The 13,758-nt window shown below is 38.7% G+C and overlaps 1 pseudogene; it reads left to right on the top strand.

The window, feature by feature from the left end:
• The first annotated feature begins 647 nt into the window (after nt 1–647).
• LOC131420626 (proto-oncogene serine/threonine-protein kinase mos-like) lies at nt 648–8,658 on the top strand (annotated as a pseudogene).
• The last annotated feature ends 5,100 nt before the right edge of the window (nt 8,659–13,758 follow it).

Raw genomic sequence — 13,758 nt, forward strand, 5'->3', positions numbered from 1 at the left:
CAACAATAAACAAGAGACCTCCCCCCCACCCCCTACCCACCGCCCCCGTGCTTGGAACAATGTCTAGCAAATGGCAGGCATCCCATAAATATCTGTTGAGTAAACGAGCAAATTAAAGACAGTGTCTTCATTTAAAGCAGTGCTAGTTTCCCGTATCTTCATGTTACTTTGATGTTTCTGTTTTGGCAGAGAATGGGCAAACAACTAGACAAACACGAGTTTGGCTAGACAACTGAAAACTGATGACTTCTCTGTGACTCAGGTCAGCCTGTGCTATTTCTCAGGCATCTGAAGTCTGGTTGTAGTTTGCACAAAAATGTGTGCACTCGTTGTATGCAGAGGGATTTTATCTGGACTAGCATCTTTTCTTTTTTGTTTTATGACTAGGAGCCAAACCACGTTAAAGACTGGAAGAAATTAACAACTGTTTAACATCTGAAAGCAAAAGAGTTCATAACTGAGGGAAATAAAAAGTTAGTCCTGGAGTCACTCTTTATTCTTTACCTTCCCTGTTCATTGCTGGGGTGCTCTGGTTAGTTAATAAGTGGAATTGATCAAGGTAGACCTGACACATTACATCATTTCAACTGTGTATAACTCGGCAGCTGGGGGGTATGATTGATCATTTTTCCATTTAGCTTAGGAGAATGTTCCATTTGTCATTTGCAATACTTGCAGTGGCTTTCCTCTGGAAGTTTGTTCTGCAGATGGGCAATAAAATGTGTGACAGACTTGAGGAGAGTGTTGCCAGCAAAACTTACCCAAACTATATTGTCCGGGGACTGAACGTAAGCTCATATCTGCCGGAAATAGAATCCTGGAGTGATTGGGCCTACTGAAGAGTTCCATAAGCCACATGAGAGGATTGAGTGAAATAATATTTGGTGGGAAAATACTTCCGTTCTACTGAGGTTAAGTCTGAACCAATAGATTCTTTCAGTCAGAATGTGAATAAAAGCTGTTTCTGTTTTGTAGGAGGCCTTTAAAAAGGTAAGTGGTTGTGAGAGAAAAGGTAATCTTAAAAAGCCAGTTCCCAAGCGCAGTAACTATGCAGTTCTAAGAATTATAACTCAATTATTGTTCTATTAGTTATACAAAGACAAAACCTTCAAGATTTGACTAATTTGGATGCCTTTAGGAAATTATAGTTTCTGAATTACTGTAGAAAGTGCTAGCTGAGATTTTGCTTGCTATAAAAATAGGTGTGGGGGGCCGGCCCCGTGGTTTAGCGGTTAAGTGCACGCACTCCGCTACTGGCGGCCCGGGTTCAGATCCCGGGCGCACACCGAGGCACCGCTTCTCCGGCCATGCTGAGGCCGTGTCCCACATACAGCAACTAGAAGGATGGGCAACTATGACATACAACTATCTACTGGGGCTTTGGGGGGAAAAAAAGGAGGAGGATTGGCAATAGATGTTAGCTCAGAGATGGTCTTCCTCAGCAAAAAGAGGAGGATTAGCATGGATGTTAGCTCAGGGCTGATCTTCCTCACAAAAAAAAAAAAAAATAGGTGTGGGGTAGGGGCACTCACAATGGTGAAAAGCAAAGTTAAAATTTGTCTATCTTTTTCTGATACCCATGTCTGATATTTGGTCGACACATTCATTCCAGTCAACAATGGGCCCAGCCTTATTACAATGGGTCCAGTCCTTAAGCACTTTTTTCTACAGCATAACCCAAGAATCTTCACTTTTAAATTTTATTACTTTTATTTTTAAAAATGATAACAGCAGAATAACACATATTTAGTAAAGCATGTAATTTCTAAGTGTAGTGTTCAGTACATTTTACATATGTATTGCATTTTCATATCCCAGAAAGTTCCCTCATGCCCCTCTCAGTCATTACCCCGCAAAGATAACTACTATTCTGACTTCCTTCATGAAAGATTAATTTTGCTTATTCCTGAATCTACATTTTAATAAAAACTTCAAGAGATTCTTATGTACATTGAAGTTTGAGAAGCACTGACTTAAAGTTTTGAGCATAAAGCAAAATAGAAATCTCCTGTCCAGGTCCTTTAAATAAAACAAAGCACAAAATCCATGTGTTTAGATTGATCTATAGTGTGGTGATCACAAATCAATATTTTCAATTTCATCATGAAAGCTCTGCAAGGAAATAAAATACAGCTTTGTGCCTGTACTAATATTGATGCCAGATAGCAGAGCGGTTCACCTGAAGCCAGACACCGACAAACTCCTATTATCATAAATAGACCGTGATGCTTCCTGGACTCACAGTGGACTTTCATTTGCAGGAGCAGGAAATTCAGATTCAGATTATATTTTTTCCCTGTCAGCTGTGGTATATTTTCCTTAGCCATTCTAAATCTGTCATTTTCAGTCTCATGGGTAAATTCGATGGTTTACTGTACTGTAATTTTAATATTGAATGCAATTTTACCAAGTTGTAGGAGGTGGTACACCTTTCAATGAATCCAAATAAAGCTGTAAATGTTAAGATAGGAACTCTCCATATCTACTTTTTATAGTTTATAAAATTTTATTTTTCATTGATAAAGAAAATAATATTTTGCTCTTCTTTGGCCACCTTTTCCTATCCGTTTATCAATATCTTATAATACCATATGATTCTTCCAGAATACTATCAACAGTCTTTTTTGACTTTCTGGACAAACTTTGATAATCTGCTCGCCTGGTCGTCTATTCATCTCTTCTCAGCTAGAGGTGACTACTCAATGCATTTAAATATGGAACTTCTGAGAGCATCACTCTAAATTAATATTTTCTAATTAAGTGGACATTTGAATAAGGCTACATTAAGTTTCTTTCATCTCCCACTGTGGGTTGCAATGGGCCCAGCCACTCTTAGGAATGTCTGAGGGGTCATGATGTTTGATAATGTTTGTCAATGTCTCTACATGATTATCCAAATATTTTCATTTCCTGTAGTCCCCATTACCATATTCTACAAAGAAGGCACAGCTTCCATGGATATCAGTGGCCACAGTTAGGAAGATTCATCAAATCATCTCAAAGAAAAGTTCATTCTCACTCTGACTGATTCCAACACAGTCCTTGTGATACATGCAAATGCTTAAGTCAGGCCATAGAAACTGTGCTGTCATGACAGAGACTGAAAATTTTGCACCAACAATTTATATTTTATTCTTACCAATTAAATCCTGTAAAGCAAAACTATGACTTATGAGAGAGGACATTACTAACATTAAAACCTATATTACATATTTGTATGGGGTACCTATATATGTATACATATTTCTATTCACTTCTGGAAAGCGTTCTTTACATTTTGATACACAAAGTGAACTTGTTTTGCTGTTAATTACACCAGCTTTTGTTCAATAGCACTAGGCTAAAATGAGGTAAGTTAGTATTAACAACTTTATCATCAAATTTAGTTTCCTAGAAACTAAAATTGACTTTGTATTTTCAAATATAAAAATAATACAGGTGAATTATAAAAATATAGACAATACAGAAAAGTAGAAAGAAGAAAAAAAGCACTTGTATTCACTCATCCTTGGACAACAACCATTGCCTTTGTGATGTATTTCCTTCTAGGCTTTTCCTGGCTGCAATTTTGATGTGGTTGTGATCACTTTGTAGTCTACTTATTTCATTTGCTATTTCATCATGATACCCATGTTCCAGAAACACTTCATGAACACAATTTTTAACAATTATATATTTTATTGCATGATTATAACAGTTTAATTTACCATTTGTCTAATGTTGAGCAATTAGCCAGTTTCAAATTTTTTACTGCTATAAATAAAACTATGATGAACATCTTTGTTCATAAGATCTTTATAATTCTGATTATTTAAGATGGATACTCTGAAGAATTAATGCAGCAAAGAGAATTATCATCTTAAGGGTACATGCTATGAACTTCCCCCCAAAGAATTACACCAAATAACACATCTGTAAGTAATGCATCCTTTCTGTTTCTACTATTGATTCAATCTTCAAACCCAACCTTAGCAAACTTCTGTTTAGAACCCTTATATTACATGAAACTAGTTACACCCGCTTCAATGTCCAGGCTCATCTAATAAAGAAACTAGATGAAAGGAAATAAAGGAAGAAACATAAAAGAGGGAAAGAAGGAAGGAAGGCAGGAAGGAAGGAAGGCAGGAAAGAAGGCAGGAAGGAAGGGAAAGAGGGATGAAAAGCAGACAGAAAGGGAGGAAGAGTGGAAGACAGGCATGCAGGAAGGCAGGACTTTTACAAAGGACACTGAATCTGCAGTATCCCCAGTCCAAAGGATAGCCCTTTACATTAGCTAGTCCTTCTCAACCTCCTTCTGATTCATGACTAGGGACTGACTTATGCATAAAATGGATTCCAAATCTTCTCTTTCCTAACTAGCATTCTTCAAAACCCTAAGCTTATGAAAATAGATGTAATACTAGCCCTCTTTCTCCTTTTGCCAGCCTACATGAGTTTTCACACACATCATTTCATCTGATTCTCTAGTCAATTATTGTGAAATAGATATTACCCCAAATTTACAAATGAAAAAACAAACTCAGAGAGGTGAAGCATCTTCTCCTGTGTCAGCTAGTAAATGGTGGGGCCAGGTCTCACACCCAGGTTTTTTTTGTGACTCCAATTTTACTCTTTTCCAAGGTTTCTTGATTTCTATTCACTTATCTGATTTCTCACGCTGGCATTGCCCTGGCATTCTTGGATTTTTGCCTGGGCTTTGTTTCTGTAGACTGGGCTTCCTGCCATGTTCCTTCAACTGCCACTGCCCACATCGCAACCTGTCAATTTGCCAACTTTGTATTACTGAATTGTGTTCATTTAAGAAAACTTCCTTTTGGTGTATTTTAAACAATGTGGAGACTTTATTAGAATATCTAGTAGAGATATTTCCCCTTAAATGTAACCACTGACTTCCTGTTCACTTAAAGGTCTGACCTATTCCTCTGTCAGTAGTCTCTTGTGTACCTACCTCACCATGCTGGGCACAGGAGAACAGCTGTTTCTCCTGTAAATTCCCCACACAGATCTAGTTGCTATACCATTGTGGAAAAACAGCTAATTGTTCATCAACCTCATGTCTCATCTTCCTGGACACAGAGTACATTTCTCATATGACTGAGTTCTGGCCACTGAGATGTGAGTGCAAGTCCTATGTGCCCCTTCCAGGCCTGGAAAAGTCTTGGATGTGCAATCAGTCCTTCACATTCATTTTCCTTTCACTGGCTGGAAACAGACCTTTGAAGCCACGTGTTAAAGATGGTAGAGCCACAGACAGAAAGAACCTGGGTTCCTGAATCATTACATGAAAGAGAGCCCACTATCAACAAGGAAAACCCATATAGGACTTCACATGAGCAAGAAATAAACTCCTTACTTGTTTGTCCCATTATACATTTTGGGGTTTATATGCTTCACCAGTTAGCCTACTCCGAGTATAGCCATGAACATCTCTGCATAAGAGATGCTTAATTGCTAATGAAGGAGTACCTCTTTGGTATTGTGGTTTGACTACATAGCAGAATTAAGACATTTTTTTTTGCTGAGGAAATTTCGCCCTAAGCTAACATCTGTTGCCAATCTTCCTCTTTTTGCTTGAGGCATTCTCCCTGAGCTAACATCCGTGATAATCTTCCTCTATTTTGTGTGTGGGTCACCGCCACAGCACGGCCACTGACAAGTGATGTATGTCGCACCCAGGGAACCAAACCCAGGCTGCTGAAGTGGAGTGCACCAAACTCAACCACAAGGCTGCAGGGCCGCCCCCTACAGACATTCATTTTTAATTTAATTTTATTTTTGTGTGTGTGTGAGGAAGATCAGCCCTGAGCTAACATCCATGCCAATCCTCCTCTTTTTGCTGAGGAAGACCGGCCCTGGGCTAATATCTATTGCCAATCCTCCTCCTTTTTCTTCCCCCTTTTTCTCCCCAAAGCCCCAGTAGATAGTTGTATGTCATAGTTGCACATCCTGCTAGTTGCTGTATGTGGGACACTGCCTCAGCATGGCCGGACAAGCAGTGCATCGGTGCACGCCCGGGATCCGGACCTGGGTCGCCAGTAGCGGAGCGTGCACACCTAACAGCTAAGCCATGGGGCCGACCCCCTAGACAGTCATTTTTAAATGGGAATTTTCAAAAAGAGTTTGTGTATACGAATGTGCATGTTTGTGTGTGTGTGTGTCAAATACTTTCTAGGAGCCAGGACCCTTACAGCTCTTGCAAGCTTTTAATCTATAAAACAAAGCCCTGTATCACTGCTTTGGTTTTTTAAAATAGCATGTAGTTGCATTGCATTTAACAGAATCTTATCCCAGGGTTGGAAGAGAGCAGATCCTTGTGATAGTAGAGTCTCATAACCCACTCTACAGACACATTCCCAGGGCAATGCCAGCAATCTCCAAGGAAATCCACATGGCCACCCATTAGGTAGGACTGCTAACACAGAATGGGCCTATTCTCTCTTCCCATTTTAACTGCCAGCAGCGGAGCGTCATGAGCCTGACAGGTCATTCTTCAGGCTGTTGGAGATGTGATGAAAGATTAATTAAGAGGCCTTGATGACTTATGAGATATGTGCAGAACTTATGAGGGTGTGAGAAGCATAAAAGGAAATTACTTCCAGTGTTTAAATCCAGCAGATTAGAAGATTCGAGGGTCCATTAACAGAAATAAGGAAGTCAGAAAGAGGAAGAGTTTGTTCTGAGAGGAAGACAATGTGTTTCACCTCGGTAGTGTAGATCTTGAGGCCAGCAGCCACTCTTGTTTCAGTTAGTAAGAGTTCTCTTCTCTCCTCTCCTTAGGCCCATCCATCCTCTGTTATCCGACCTTAGCCAAATGCCCTCATCTCTGCCTTTGGTGTGTGATTTAGCACACTATTGAGTGATCCTGCATTTCTAAATATGAACATCTTTTGGAGATGCCTTGCCAGAAACTGAAATTAAAAAAAAAAAAAAAAAGCACAGGGAAAGGATCCAAGTATAATTATCCATATTTTATTTAATTCCATCCTTTTTTTTAAAGTAAAAAAAAAAGCTCTAATCAAACATCTGCCTGGTTCTTGGGCTAAAGCATAGTCTATGTCACGTCTTCTGTCTTGGTTGGGCTGTAATACATTTTTGGATTTGTCTGTTTCAACAGTTACTCCACCCTGTTTGGTTAGCCATCTTCCCCATTCCCTTCAGCGGCCATCCCTATTATCCATCATTCTCTCCAGACATCATATTCCATCCCTAAGCTCTTCTCCCTCAGCAGATATTTCCTCATGGTTCACAGAGGGAAAAAAAAAAGATGTCTATCAGGAAAGATCTTTCTCACCCTCCTTTCCCCATAGAGATATGCTTCTCTATACTGTGCCATCTTTTCCTGATGTCCTGGAGAAAGGAACTCCACCTAAGGCTGCTCCTCCCATTTGTTCTTTAGATCCTATCTGCTCTCAATTACTCAGTCTTTATATTCTCAATTATCTTTCTTTTCTTGCATCATCAACTTCCTCTCAACTGGATCCTTCCTTCAGCACCATATAAAAATGTTCACGTTTCTCCCATCTTAATAAAAAGCCTACCTTTGTCCTATCCTTACTCCTTCCCTTCTCCATTGCCCTTCTCATAAGAGTTGTTTATGCTTCCTATCTCCACATCCTTGTTTGCATCCCTCAACCTTTTGCAATTTGCTGCTACTTCAACTACACTATTAAAATTACTCTTGCTCAGATCATTTCAATGACTTCTAAATTGCTAAATTTAAAGGCTAGTTTTTCATTCTCTTACTTGACCTCCCTGCAGTATTTGATGCTCCTGGCCAATCCCACCTCTTCAAGTGCTCTCTCTTGGTTCTAGAATAACATTCTCCCGTGTTTCTCCTCTTACCTATGTAACTAGTCTTTCTCAGTCTGCTTCCTGGACTCTTCTTCCTATGCATATCAAAAAAAAAAATGTTTAAAAACAAACTCGCTAACATCCCAGCAGAGTTTCTGGGCTGAGCTCAACATAGCAAGGCTCTGCCATAACAACATCATGCAGGTTGTGGCTGCCAGCACACACATGCCTGTGGGCTTTACTAGTCTAGGCACCATAATCATGGAACTCGGTGGCAATGTCACTTTATACCAAGTCATATATAGTGCTACTAGCTGCCCCGAGGAGGAGGAGCCTCACTGCTGTGCCAGAGAACAATTAAATTTGGGTATTTCTAGATGTTGTGAAGGGCCTGCTTGTCCTTCATTCACAAGGCATCATGCACTTGCACCTTCAGCTCGCCAACATTTGATCAGTGAGCAAGATGCCTGCAAAATTGGTGACTTTGGTTGCTCAGAGAAGCTGGAAGATCTGCTGTGCTTCCAGACTCCTCTTTACCACCCAGACGGCACATGCACCCACCGAGCCCCAGAACTCCTGAAAGTGGAGACCATGATGCCCAAAGCTGACATCTGTGCTTTTGCCATCACTCTCTGGCAAATGACTACCAAGGAAATGCCCTACTCAGGGGAGCGTCAGCATGTGCTCTATACTGTAGTGGCCTATAATCTTCATCCGCCTCTCTCAGCAGCTGTCTTCACTGACTCCATCTCTGGGAAAAGACTTGAGAAGATCATCCAGTGCTGCTGGAGGGCCAGTGCCTTGCAGTGGCCAAGTGCAGAGCTTCTCCTGGTTGACTTTATCTCTTTAAAAGCTGAATTTGGCTGACTCTACACCTGTATCAAGACAAGTTTTTGTCTTTGTTTCTATTCATTTTTAAAGAAGTGAAGATACAGAAAAAAAATTTGTAAAATGGATTTTTAGAAAATAAAGTTACTAAAAACTCAAAAAATTACTTTCCAAATTCTTGGCAACTTTATTATTTGTGATTCTGCTTCTTCAAGAGAAAATTGTTTTTAAGTGGTCCTTGAATAATCATTAATTGAACTGGAGTGCTACTCCTATGCCATGTATATAACGCGTATATAATCTATATGATATAATTTATAAAGTTTATAAAGGCTTTGATTTCATCAGATAATGAGAGGTGAAGACAGACTTGCCTGGGCTCACAACTTGCCTTTGAAACTTGCCTGCTGGGTGAACTGGAGCAAGTTACTTAATGTCCCTCTCCCTGTTTCCTCATCAATAAAATGGAGACAATGTTCATGCCCACTGCATGATTGCTCCCACAGCTCCCCTCTCAACAGCACACGCAAAGTGCTCAGGACAGTGCCTGGCCCGTGGCAATCACTCAGTAAATGGTAGGTGCACTGTTATTGTTACAGCCATTGTTATTATGCTGAGTTTTCCTGAAGCAAAAAGAAAGAAGTCAAAATCTTAAAATAACTCAAGTGATGAATGAATCATCTTAAATCTAAGATAAAAATAGTCTTAAAAATCTTTTTTGAAAAAATCTTTGAGGAGGCTGGCCCTGTGGCGTAGCGGTTAAGTGCGTGCGCTCTGCTGCTGGAGGCTTGGGTTCCAACCCTGGGGGCACACCAACACACCGCTTCTCAGGCCATGCTGTGGTGGCGTCCCACATAAAACGGAGGAAGATGAGCACGGATGTTAGCTCAGGGCCAGTCTTCCTCAGCAAAAAGAGGAAGATTGGCACGGATGTTAGCTCAGGGCTGATCTTCCTCACACACACACACAAAAATCTTTGAGCCAAAAAATTTCTATTTGCCTTGTATATTTATGAATGTTACTCCCTAACATACACTCCTTCGGGTGGTCTAAAAACTTTGAAAACTCTAACTTTCAATAATCAAGAGAATGCCAGGAATCAAAAATCTATCTAAATTAGATGCATTCAGTACCCTCTCAAAAATCCATATTCCGACAAGAAGGGATGAGAAAAGGGAGCAAAAGTATATCTCAAATGTATTTTTCTCATTAGTCCTTCCTAATTTATTTTCTTTTACTTTTTATTTTGGTATGAAGACAAATGGCTTATTTTCTCTAGTCCAATTCGAGAGCATCAATGACAATTTACTTACTGTGCACCTGCTGTGTGCCTGGCATTGTTTGGGGCACTTAGGGAGCACTGCAAACAAGAGAGACAGGCTCTGCTCTCATGAGGCTTAAAGTTGAATGTGGTTTTTAAAAAAGAGATCGAATGCTATTTTATAAATAGTTGGTTTTTGATAACTTGTATGTTCATCTCCTATTATGTTAAATTAAAATTGGCATTTTAAAATGTAAATTGTAATACATAAATATTGTATTCTAGAATCAGGGATAAAATTAAATCTCTTTGTAGTATGTGTTTTCATTTATTTCTTTAAAATGGATCAAATGCCTACTCTGTGGCTAGAAAACGTGAAATTTTAGTTCAGATAGTAATTATGTTTTTTAGAGATGCTTCTTTTATGTAAAATTAGAAAACAGAATGCTATTATCATTATAGATCTTATTAAGTAGTTTTAATAAGTGGCTTTTTTGTTTTTGCTGGAATTTAAATGTATTACCCTCAAATTTTGGACCAATGGAGCATAAAAAAAGTCCTAAACAATTTATACTAGAAATTCTTCAAGATAAAACATTTCCAGGGCTGGCCTGGTGGCATAGTGGTTAAGTTTGCACACTGCACTTTGGTGGCCCGGGGTTTGTGGGTTCGGATCCCAGGTGCAGACCTATACACCACTCATCAAGTCATGCTGTGGCAGCGTCCCACATACAAAGGGGAGGAAGATTGGCACAGATGTTAGCTCAGGGACAATCTTCCTCAAGCAAAAAGAGGAAGATTGGCAATGGATGTTAGTTCAGGGCCAACCTTCCTCACCAAAAAGCAGAAAATTTTCCACATAGAATTTTTTCAAGAAGAAAGTATATTTCATATGTTTCAATATGCATAACTCTGGGTTTTTATTGAACTGGAATAAACTAAATATTGACAAATTCATCTCTAAGAACCAGTTAACAAATATAATAAAAGTCCCCCACTTCCAAGATGTCTACCATAGTATTATATGTAACACCTGATAAACAAATATGTCACTAATACTTACAATTAATAATCACAACTATGTAATGTCACAATCATCCAGGAAAAACTATATATTATTTTACTCTGTATAACTGGCAAAAGAGAGGTATTTTAAACATGATGTATTATATAATAATAGCTAATACTTATTGATTGCTTACTTAATAAAGCACTTGTATCAGTTAATTTAATTTTAATAAGGCTTAATGATTGAGCACCATTATCCCCTTTTTAAAGCTGAGGAAACTGAGGCACAGAGGGTTAAGTAACTCACCCACAGTGACACAGACACAATAGGAAGAAGTGGAGTAGGGACTTGACACCGTGTGGTCTGGTTTGAGGTCCTGTTCTTGGTTCCCACACCATGCTCTCATATACCAGTCTCCTTTCCAAAACAGTTTGCTGCTATGTCTTCATATTTGCTAAAACACAAGAGTTTTTTCTTCTATTTTTTTAACCTTAAGAAAAATATTCGAAACTGTGATGTGCTTCTCTGTCTCATATCAACTAATAATGGTCTGGCGCTGGGGACATTGATTTAGATGCCTCCTTTTATCTCTGGGTTCTCTGGAAGCACCTATCACTGTAATGCCTATGCACTCAGACAAATATATGAGACATGCTTAAAAAGAGAGAGATAAATTTACTCCTGGTCTCTATTACATTTTAATAGTGTGAAGAATAATGCAGACAGATAATGGAGCAAGGCAAGGAACTGTGGGAGGAAGCTTCTTTGATGTTTCTTGGCTGAATCACCAGACAATAACTCAGACCTTGGCTATCCTGACTTAGATTCCTAAATCTTGGACCAAGAAGACAGAGAAGTCAAGGCAACACTGAGGAGTAAGAGTACAAACCCTGCGATATACATCTCATCCATGCGCTGTTGGAGATTCATAGTGCAGGACAACGCAAAATGTTAACGTGTTTTCATTAGGTTTTCCCGTACTTCCAATAACAACTGTCCTAGGATAAGATACACAGTGAGTGCCTTATAAAGAATTCCACAGTATAGAACAATTAGAGCACTGTTAGAACAAGAATTTAAGTTGTTTACATACTAGATACGACTGCATAAATTATTAGTGAAACAAAAATGCCGCACATAAAGATACCAGAAACCCATCAAGATAAACTCGAACTCGATGTTCTCATGTTTCCACATTCTTTTGGGCATGAATACCTTCCTTTCCTAGTTTATTTACTTGTAAATAATTTAATTAACTCAATAATTTTAGTTGTATTGGGTTCTGTTTTCTGCAAGTTGGGAGTATAATGGAGGCATGTTCAGCTCCATCGTCAGCTTCGCCCTTATGGGAGATCTCTGGGATAGTAGGTAACGGCCATTTGTCACTCTCGCTTATCATTGTTTGTCAGGCTTCAAGTCAGCAGGCAGAGAGCTGAGACAAGTGACAAGGCTCAGTCTTTCAAACTCCTTCTGAAACCATTCACGCTGGTAGCAATGTGTGACAGAGCTGCCGGTACCCTGGGGAAAGGCAGAGAGCTCCCCAGTTAGAAGCCACACTGTGGGTCACCCCAAAGGCCATGCTTCTCTCTGCAGCAGCCATGAAGGGCACAGGCAGAAAACAGGAAATCTCTGTTTAAACTCCATGTTTGTTCCATTTGTCACTTTTGGTGACATAATTTTGAAAGGATAAAATTCATTATGATGGAAGTTCAATAACTCAGAGAGAAGACAAGAGGTCACGAAAGAAGTGCAATAATTTACATTATCAAATAGCTTTCACATTCAGAATTTAAAGCACTTTTCAGTCCTGAAATGAACATAGTTCCTAATGCCCAGATCCAGAGATTTGAGGCTTAGTGGTTGTGGACTTTTTGAGCTTATTCATGCTCAGCGAAATGCACAGTACCTGATATTTTGTAAAAATATAAAGCATTCCAACATTTAGTTGTGAATACCATAATATTTACACAGAAATTTCTCACAAACCTTATATCGCTTCAAAAACATTTTAAAAAGTGAATTTGAATCAATGATGTGTTTTCAATGAGACTTCCTAAAAAGGTGGATCTTCTAAATCCAATTTCATTGTTCTTACAAAGTACCTTGATTATAATTAGAATCTTTTATTGTTATTTAATATCTTTATTTTCCTACTGCATTAGCTTTAGGCCTTTTTGAGTGATATTCTGTGATGATATAACATTACATGAATCCTCAAAGCAACTGCAAAGCATCTATCAGTGGTGATGCACGCCAGCTTGTTTTATGCTGATTTCTTTTTGTTGTTACTGATGTCCGACTAAAAGGAACATACAATAAAATAAAGTTAGTAAGTTATTGATCCTGAATAAATGATTCACCTTAGACATTGTTTTATTGAACATCTGTCTCTTCTGTCTCATCTCTAGTGAGCCATCAGCTCTCATAGTACTGAGTTCTCAAAACATAATTATTTATAATTTCTGTAGTGTTACACTCTCTACTCATCATTACATTATACTGTTCAATATTATAACTACAGTACAATACCTTTCTTTATATTCTTCCTTAGTCTTATTTTTACCTAAGCTTTTTAGATACTAAAAATTTAAAACCAGTATCTTTCTTTATTTTTGAAATCAGATCAATGGAGACAGTCAAAATTATCCTATTTATATATTGTTATTTTTGAATTCCGTAGCCATATTCACCACTAAAAAATAGTGTTTTAAAAGGCACACAGTTCACTGCTGTATCTTACAGTGTCTAATCTGATAGCCTTTGGTATTCTTCCACGATTATGTGGAAACCTGGAGGGCAAGAGAGATTGGTATAAACAAAAGCAAGAATCCTGAGAGTTGGAGAACATGAGCTCTAATTCTGATTTCGT

Source organism: Diceros bicornis, chromosome 23 (assembly GCF_020826845.1).
Source record: "Diceros bicornis minor isolate mBicDic1 chromosome 23, mDicBic1.mat.cur, whole genome shotgun sequence".
NCBI lineage: Eukaryota > Metazoa > Chordata > Mammalia > Perissodactyla > Rhinocerotidae > Diceros > Diceros bicornis.